The sequence below is a fragment of the Drosophila willistoni genome (assembly GCF_018902025.1).
Source record: "Drosophila willistoni isolate 14030-0811.24 chromosome 2R unlocalized genomic scaffold, UCI_dwil_1.1 Seg200, whole genome shotgun sequence".
In the NCBI taxonomy this organism is placed as follows: domain Eukaryota; kingdom Metazoa; phylum Arthropoda; class Insecta; order Diptera; family Drosophilidae; genus Drosophila; species Drosophila willistoni.
The window spans coordinates 7,866,630-7,875,235 of record NW_025814051.1 but is presented as its reverse complement, the minus strand read 5'-3'; positions in this window follow the sequence as shown (position 1 = coordinate 7,875,235).

Genomic DNA, 8,606 nt, shown 5'->3' with positions numbered 1-8,606 from the left:
ACTTTGGAGTGTGTTGCCCAGGGGAAGGGCAAATTTGCATTTGGAGTTTTGCCGATTCCAGAAAAGCAAAGTTGAAACGCAGAGAAAACTGAAAATATTCCCCGGATTTAGGGGTAGATTTTCTTCTACCAGGCAGTCAGTGATTGAATCGTTCCGCCACTCATTCAATTGAATGCCAAACTCTTGGCCTTTTTTAGTTTGAAAGTTCATAGAGTTGGGTTTTGCAATCGATTTTAATTACAATTTGAGGGCTAGAAAATGAAGGCAAAATGAAAGAAATTGCAATAAAAACGATCATGGAAATATGTTACATCATAAAAGTATAGAGAAATATCAATGGATGTGAAAGTTCTGTTGAAATATTAAGGTCTCTCGCTCATTTCACTTCATTATGCATCTCAATTTGGAAGTTGCCAGCTGAAACCAAACAATAATAACTGTCACACCCATAAAGGGAGAGTGCGTGTGTGTGTATGAGTGTGTGTTGCATCCCATACTAAAATCAATAGCTTCAATTATGCGCGCATGGAATATGCAATTTAAAATGCCAAATAGTTGACACTAGCCACATGACCAGCCGCACGGCAATTGCACAAAATCAACGCTACCTGGAGTAAAACCTCAGCAACATTTAGCAGCGATGCATAAATTATAGCATACTTAACAGCGCACGCACATCCCACACACACACACACACACATACACACTCCAATGTCCAGCTGCGTAACAGGCTGCGGCTGTTGTTTTGATTTTGTTTGCAACCTTTAATTAGAAATATTGCCACATACTAAATGAGTCCAGCGAACGAATACAACCGGTTCACTGGGCTGAGGACAAACAAATTAAATATGCCAAAACGGAATAATTATAATTGTAGGCATAATAGATTGGCAAGGGAGGCAGAGATATAGAGAGAGGGTTGAGTTGATGGGAAGAGGAAACCGAATACTATGGCTATGCGTAACCGCAGTTGTACATTTATTTATGCATTTATGCGCAAAATTAACTAATTTAAGTGACATCAAATATTTTGGTTTCCATTCGGTTTTTCCATTCATGCTGGTTCAAAAACAAAAAGAAGATATAAAAAAAATAACTAATCAACAAAGATAAAATTAAGTGCGTTGAATATTTTCAGTGCTGCTACACTGAGAAAAAATTTGCTCGTTGTCTTTGATGTATCAAAGGATGATGAGTTTTAAGTGGAATAAGAAATAATAAAGGCATAACGATGTCAGACTTGAACAAATAGAAAAACCCTTTTTCTGTTCCTAGATTTAGCTGTCGCATAAGAGGAGCAATTGTCTTGCGTACATTTTTTAACACACTTGGGAAACTCAGTTTGATAACTGATTACAAGCCTCTTATAACCATTTATAAGCAAGTTAATTATGTTCGTCTTAGAGCGTTGAGTTATCATCCTTTGTATGCGGTGAACAAGAAAAGGAAACGACATTTGGCAATCAGTGCGCAAAATCTGTTATACTTTACAATGACAGCAAGTCCTCACTATTTAAGGCTAGCTAACTGATGAGTTGCAATTCCAAATCAATTTGACTGACAGGAATTTCATTGAAATGATGCACATTGCATTTGTTAGCTGGCCAACTACGTTAGGCCGTAATTGATAAACGCATCAAATAGAAGGCCAGCCAAAGACTTGTATTAACTTTCACATTATGTACAGTTGCAAATACAGTGCCTCCTATATGTATGTACTCGACTCAAATGATCACTTTAAGTCTCTCATATCACCTGTTCTTAGTGTCATCCCTCATTGTTACATTTTCCACTTTTGACCTAGTTAATAATTTAACGAGTTCCTCATGTTCATCATATCATGTGTCACATTTGACACTAAAACTAATTTAATGTAAAAATGTCCAACTAAAGAACTTGAAAATTTTATTTTGTAAAACACGCAAAGGAAATGGAAAATATTTCGTTCCCGCACCTCGAGGCGATAACAAAGAAAGTGAATACGCAAGTGAAAGCAAAAGCTAGTGTGTTTCATATTTAAACTGACATATCTATTTATATGCAAATGCCACACCCACTAACAACCCAAAACACCCAAAAAAAAAAAAAAACTGTATAGATAAATAAAATAAGAATGAGACGAGCTTGGTCGCAACGAAGTGGTCATACTCTAGCAAGGTTAGTATAAAAGTGATATATGGTTCTCAAATATTTAACTCAGCTGGAAAAAGATAGTTAAATGAGGGCTCCACATGATAATGCATATGGCATTACCTCAGATTTAACTAAATTACCAGATTATTAAAATGAAAATGAAAACTAAAACTAAACTGTTTCTTAATTTCGAAATTCGAAAAACTATCATTAGTTTTGTACATTATACACAGAGAAAGTCTAGCAAGGCCTTTTCTAATGTTTTGATAATGATAACTTGGTTTCCCAGATAATTATAATATTGTTTTGTTGTGCCCAACTAAGCCCCACTAAGAACTTAAGAATTTATGCTAAAAATACTAAACCTGTTTATCAATATAAAGTACAGCAATGATTTAGAGAAAAATTTTAAAATATATTCCTTAACAACAATCTCGGAGATAAGCAAATGGCAATGAACAACTTAAACAAATTAACATCTTTTACAAATAACTATCCATAGCAAAACTTTGAACATAACGAATGTACTCTCATAATAGAGTATGTATAGATAGAGGCAGTACTGTCATTCTTTGCACATGTGTGCAAGTATGTGTGTGTGTATATGTGAGCCAAGTTTTGATATGATATTATTCTAAGCACAATAAATCACAACGCAGGGTGCGGGTTGCTGGATAGTTAGGACGGTTGGGTTGGGTGTTTCCTTTAAATGCTGCAATAACAACAACAACAAGAACAATAACAAATGGAGAACGAAAAAAAAACCTAATAAATCTAAAGCCAATTAATTGACTTAACTGCTGGCAAAGGGTCACAATTTATGGCCACACCATAAACTTGAACCCGCACATAATAAATCATAACATTTTCCCAGATAATAGAAAACCTCCTCAACACACACACACACACAAAACGGATTCATTCAGGCACGCACACACACATATGTACATATGTACATATGTGTGCCCCTCATATTGCCCTGCGGCTTCAAATTTTAATAAACCTTTGCGTAAAATAAGTTTTCTTCGTGATTTCTGTTTTTTTTTTTGTGCTCTTGTTCAAGTAAAAATACAAAAAATTATTTCACATAATTTATATTCCCAATCCAAAATACGGGATGTGTGCATATCCGGCGGCGACGGCGGCGTCATATAAGTTTTATTCCTATCCAATCTGCTTGTCTGTTTCTCCTATCTTTATACTTAAATAGCGTTGGCGCTTACTTTACTTGTTTAGCTTGGCCTAATTATTTTAAATTATTCTGAAAAAAAGGTAAATAGTTGCAAATTTATTCATATTTATGTTTCTTAAAATGTAGAAAAACTGTTCATTCTTTACATTAACGCAAAAAGAATTTCAATTTTACTTATATAGGAATATAACAGCCTTTTTTTTATTAACCCCTTTTGGACCACTGTTCGACTTTTCGCAACAAAGATGTTTTCAAAGATTCTGTATTTTATTTGACTATATTTCAATCAATGGGAAGTATATATGTAGATAGTTCAACAAAAATTACATTGAATAAAACCTTCAAGTCCATTTTTTGAACCAGTTTCATCCCAAACTAAAACAGGCAGAATGTTTTATTTTTTAAAAAAGTCATTTTGCAACTTAAAATCAGCCCGGTCCAAAATGGGTTAAAGTAATAGCTTACACTTAAGATCTTTTACCATCTACTACAAAGGCATTGGCTAAGAGCCATATTCAATATATTTAAGAATGAATTACATTTTTAAAAAGTTGTTCTCTTACTATAGATAAGAAATTAAAAAAAAAAAAACAAAGCAAATCATTTGCTATATTGCTAATCAATCCAACAGATCTTGAACCTTTTTTTTAATTGTGCAAATAATTAAAATCTGGCCATGAATATCTGAAATCAAATATCTGTACATTGAAAGTTAAAGGTCTTTAGTTATTTTTATATTTTGTTGCAACTTGACTTTCGTTAGTTTTTGGGGGGAAAGTGAAATGAGTGCTAGAAAAGTAGAATTATTTTTTTTTCTGGTTGGATGTAGCCTCGGAAGTGGAGGCTTCCGTTAACGCCTGCATGAAGCAATGAGATGGCAGCGAGGATAGCGGCGCAATGTTAAAGTGTTTGTCTAGCTGACAGGTCGGCCACTCCTTCGACCTTGTAATGGCGTCATTTACATGCTGCAACAACATTCATTACATGCCAGAGGCATCCAGAAGCCAAAGGCAAAGCCAAAACCAAATGCCTAGAAGTTGTTATTAGAGTACAAAATTTGCCAACGGCATGCATAAATCAATGATGAATGCGAGGGGGTTAACAGAGTGTGTGTGTGTGGGGTAGAGAAATCCATATAATTAAGCCATAATTGATCAACTTTTTTCTCGTTAAGAGGGACTGCAAGCAACTAGCGGTGATTCAGAATGTTGAGGCAAGCGTTGCGCTCGTAAACATAAATCCAAGTGACGCTAATTGTTTGTTGCAATTACTACAGCAGCAGCAGCTAAAACAGCTACAACAGCAGCAACTACAGCAACTACAGCAAATGCAACAGCAGTTGTTGCACCCTATTCAACAACGTGTGTATGCAAATTTTGGCTCTGCAACTGCTGATGCTGATGCTGCAGTTGCACCAGCAATAGCAAACAATTACTCAAACATTGTTGCAGCTGCCACGCTGCCAGTTTCGTTGGTTGCCACTTCTATTGTTGTTGCTCCCTCTATCTGTTTGTTGTACGTGCTAAATGGCAGCTTCTCTGACGGCTAATGATAATCACTTGACATGCTCCTTCTCTTCCCTTATCTATTTCATTTGTCTGATATCTAAAATTTTGCTTGATTTCTTAATCAGAAGTGAAAATAATTGATTGAAAAAGAAAATATTTTCTTGATATGATTTTGTTAAGGAAAAAGTTGTAAGCCAACAATCAATAGGGTAAATCTCTTATGTAATCTTCATCGACATTTCCTTTTCGTTATTCATGCTGTGCATTTACTATTGTGATATCTATAATGTTAATCCAATTGTATTGCCACCTGTTTTGCTTCAACTATTCATTTATTGTGTTAATTTTGAAAATATCAGTCAGTCCCCCGCGGTTTTTGGTTTGATTAGCTCTTCACTCGACCTCCGCCTAAGTCTCTCACTCATGGCCAAGTTACCGGAATGCTTCTAATATTGTATGTCATCTGTCAGCAAAAGACAATCAAATAGCTTCAACAAATCTCCTGCCAGGCCCGGCAAGATACTCGTATAATCCTATTTATATGGCATATAATTGGAGTTCCTAGTCGCCTTTTCCCTTCCGCCCCTAACCATATGCTCTCATCTTTTGGCCAAAGAATGTATTTGCTGGTGGGACTGCTGCTATTTAGGCAGAAGATGAATTTCAAGTTTGCATGCAAAGGCCACAAATGGGGCGTGTATAATGCCTACAAAATGCAAAAAGGAGTCAGAGTTTATGGAGAACTGAAGCCATGCACAGCAGGAGGACATATGGATAATAAATCAGACTTAATGCATGGCCATAATAATATCAAAATGAATATTTTTGCCAAAATGCATATACCTAGAGATATATATGAATATACATACATACATATATGTACATGTATGAACCTATTATACGTACATATACACAGGACTCATGACTAATTCTAACAACTGAATAATTATTTGATTTATAAGACGAACAGAGCGGAAAGAGCATAACATACATCTAAGAGAATTTCAAATAAGTTTAAAATAACTTCAAATGTGTGTGAGTATAAAAAGATAAATAATACATATCGAGAATATGAACAGACCAATCATATCTTGACGAACTAAACTCAACATTTTTCTCCTTTTCTTCTTATCAGTGTTGAACTTTTAGCAGAGTTTATCTTTAGAGAATGCAAATGCTATCTAATTTCAATTGTCAGCTCTCGTAAGTGTGTGGTGTGGACCAAGAGAAAGCACATGTGTTGGCGACATCCTCAACAATTAAATAAACAGTTCGTAATGCTCCTTTCGGGTCTTGGAAACGGAACTTAACTTATACCCCATACTCACCCCCCCCAACTCGGACACCTCCACCGCTCGTATCATTCTTGGCTAAGGCTGTCGTATGGCAGTTTGCAACTGCAAAGTGATATTAATTATGGGCTTTTGTTGCAGTTGCCCTGTCCCATGCAGAGGTCTAACTGAGTTCATCTCTTTCACTCTCTTGTAGTCTATCTCTTTTGCTCAGTCCACAATTTGCTCAACATGTTCATGAGGCTCAGAGTCAGGCTTCAGTTTTGGGTTCTGGCTTCATTTTCTTCTCACTGATTAAGTGACTTTGGGGCATGACACAACTCTGCGGCTTTTGGCCACTCGCTCGGTTTCTCTACATCTTTCTCACTCTATCGCCCTGTCTCTCCCTCTATCTCTTTCTTTGTCTGTAGCTCTGCCTGCCTCAGCTAGACAAACAAAATTTGTCGCAATTAATGGTGAACAATGTACACAAGCATAGACTATGATGGAATAGGAAATTTACCCAATTGGGCCAATGCATACCTATTATTGTTTGTGTCCTTGTGTCACTGGCTAAGGATAGACAACTCTGTGAACTAATTCCCATGATTTTCATCAGATAATTAACATATGTATATAACTAACTGCAGAGGGAATTGTTCATCAAAAATTCTAATATACTTAAAAGTTTGTTGTTATTAAGACAAATATTTCATGTGAATAAAATTGAGAATTGACGTAGATTTATGTAACCTCATCATATCAATTATAATTGATAATTATTTATGAAGATATGTTTTTTAGTTTTTCCGGGAATTGAAATTAACTTGCAAATGGCAATGGGCAATGTAACTAATCAATTTGTTTGCTAGTTGCTATACTAAGGCTTATAACCATTTATTTATTATGTGTAATTTCTAAAAATATTAAGTTTGCCAGTCAAATTCCATCTGAAATTTACACCATTAAAATATTAGCTATACTTTAGCTAGATAATTTCAAAATAAGTTAGCTGGTGAGATTTTTAATAATTGATAATTATTCTGTGTGATTGATATCCCACTTTCGAATGGATTCATAATTTCATTTAAACTGTAAACCGATGCCATACCAATTCATTTTGACATGGCGTGAAGTGCCGCATTTGATAAATGTTTACAGATACAATTGTATCTGTGGGTGTGTGGGTGGAAGGGAGGTCGAGAATTCGTGGTATGGGATGCGGGAAATGTGCTAGTGTTTATGCAGTTGTTCGGAGTGGTGTAGTAATTTCAATTTATTATTCCACTATATGAGCTTTCGCACTTAACTTGCATGAATATATAATGAGGTTGAGCTTAGGCTATATATGAAAATAAGGGGAAATTGAAACGGTAATGTGAACGGTTGCGTTTTCGGTCTCTGACCCGACGCGCCTGGGCTATGAGACAGCTAAATTGAATTATTAATAATACGCAGCGGCACGGCATATAACAACACATTCGACTCAATGGCCTAAGTATCTATAAATATATATCGTGGTTATGAGACCTCATTTCTATCCCAAGTGAAAAGGCGATAACCTTGGGACAACCAAAAGAAAAGTTGAAAAAAAAAATAAGAAACCAAAAGGGAGAGAGGACAGACCTAATCGTACCACTTACGACCATAATTTGTCAATTTTCTAAACAATTCCCCAAAGTCGCATCCAAATGTCTGGCTTTTGGCACCCATTACAGCTCATTTCTCTTTTCTCATTTGCTTCTGTTCTTCTTCTTCTTGTTCTTTTTTTTTCTGTCACAAAACGAAAGGGACATTTTCGGTGTGAAAAATGAAAGTGAACCCTGTGACTTTGATGGACCGCAGAAAAAATAAAGGAGCAAACGCCAACAGAAAAAGCAGAAAACGCATTTAAATGCCGTTGTATGCATAAATTACTCAAAAAGCTGACGTTTTCAACATAAATGTGTAAATGAGTTTGAGTCTAGGTTTTTACGGTTCTTTTTTTTTCATTTTTGTTCTCTTCTCTGAATGAAAATGAAATGAATGTCAAAAAAGGGACTACATTTGGGACTTGTTGCTGTCGTTTCGTTGAAACATTTCCAACTGATTCACGATTAATCCTTATGTGGGATAACTCACAGTTCCAAGCGGAAATGGCATTTCCATTGCGCAGTTTAGATAACTTTGGAATTTTAATATCCTAAACCACAATGCGAAATGTTTTTTTTTTTTTTTGCACCCACTCAAAAATATGTAAATGTTATTATAGTAAGAATAAAAAACCTCATAAAGAAATATTGGCGCAAAAATTTTCTCATCTGCATCGCCTAACATATATCGGGTAAAATATTTAACTCTGTTTCAGACAATAGGTGGGATTATATAATCTGGAGGGGGTCTTTAGGCAGTAGTTCTAACAACAATAAAATCGATATAATCTTCTTATTAAATAAAGTACCAAACCAATTTATTTGCCCTTAAAATCATTCTCACCAAATGTGATCAAAGCCTTATGGTAGA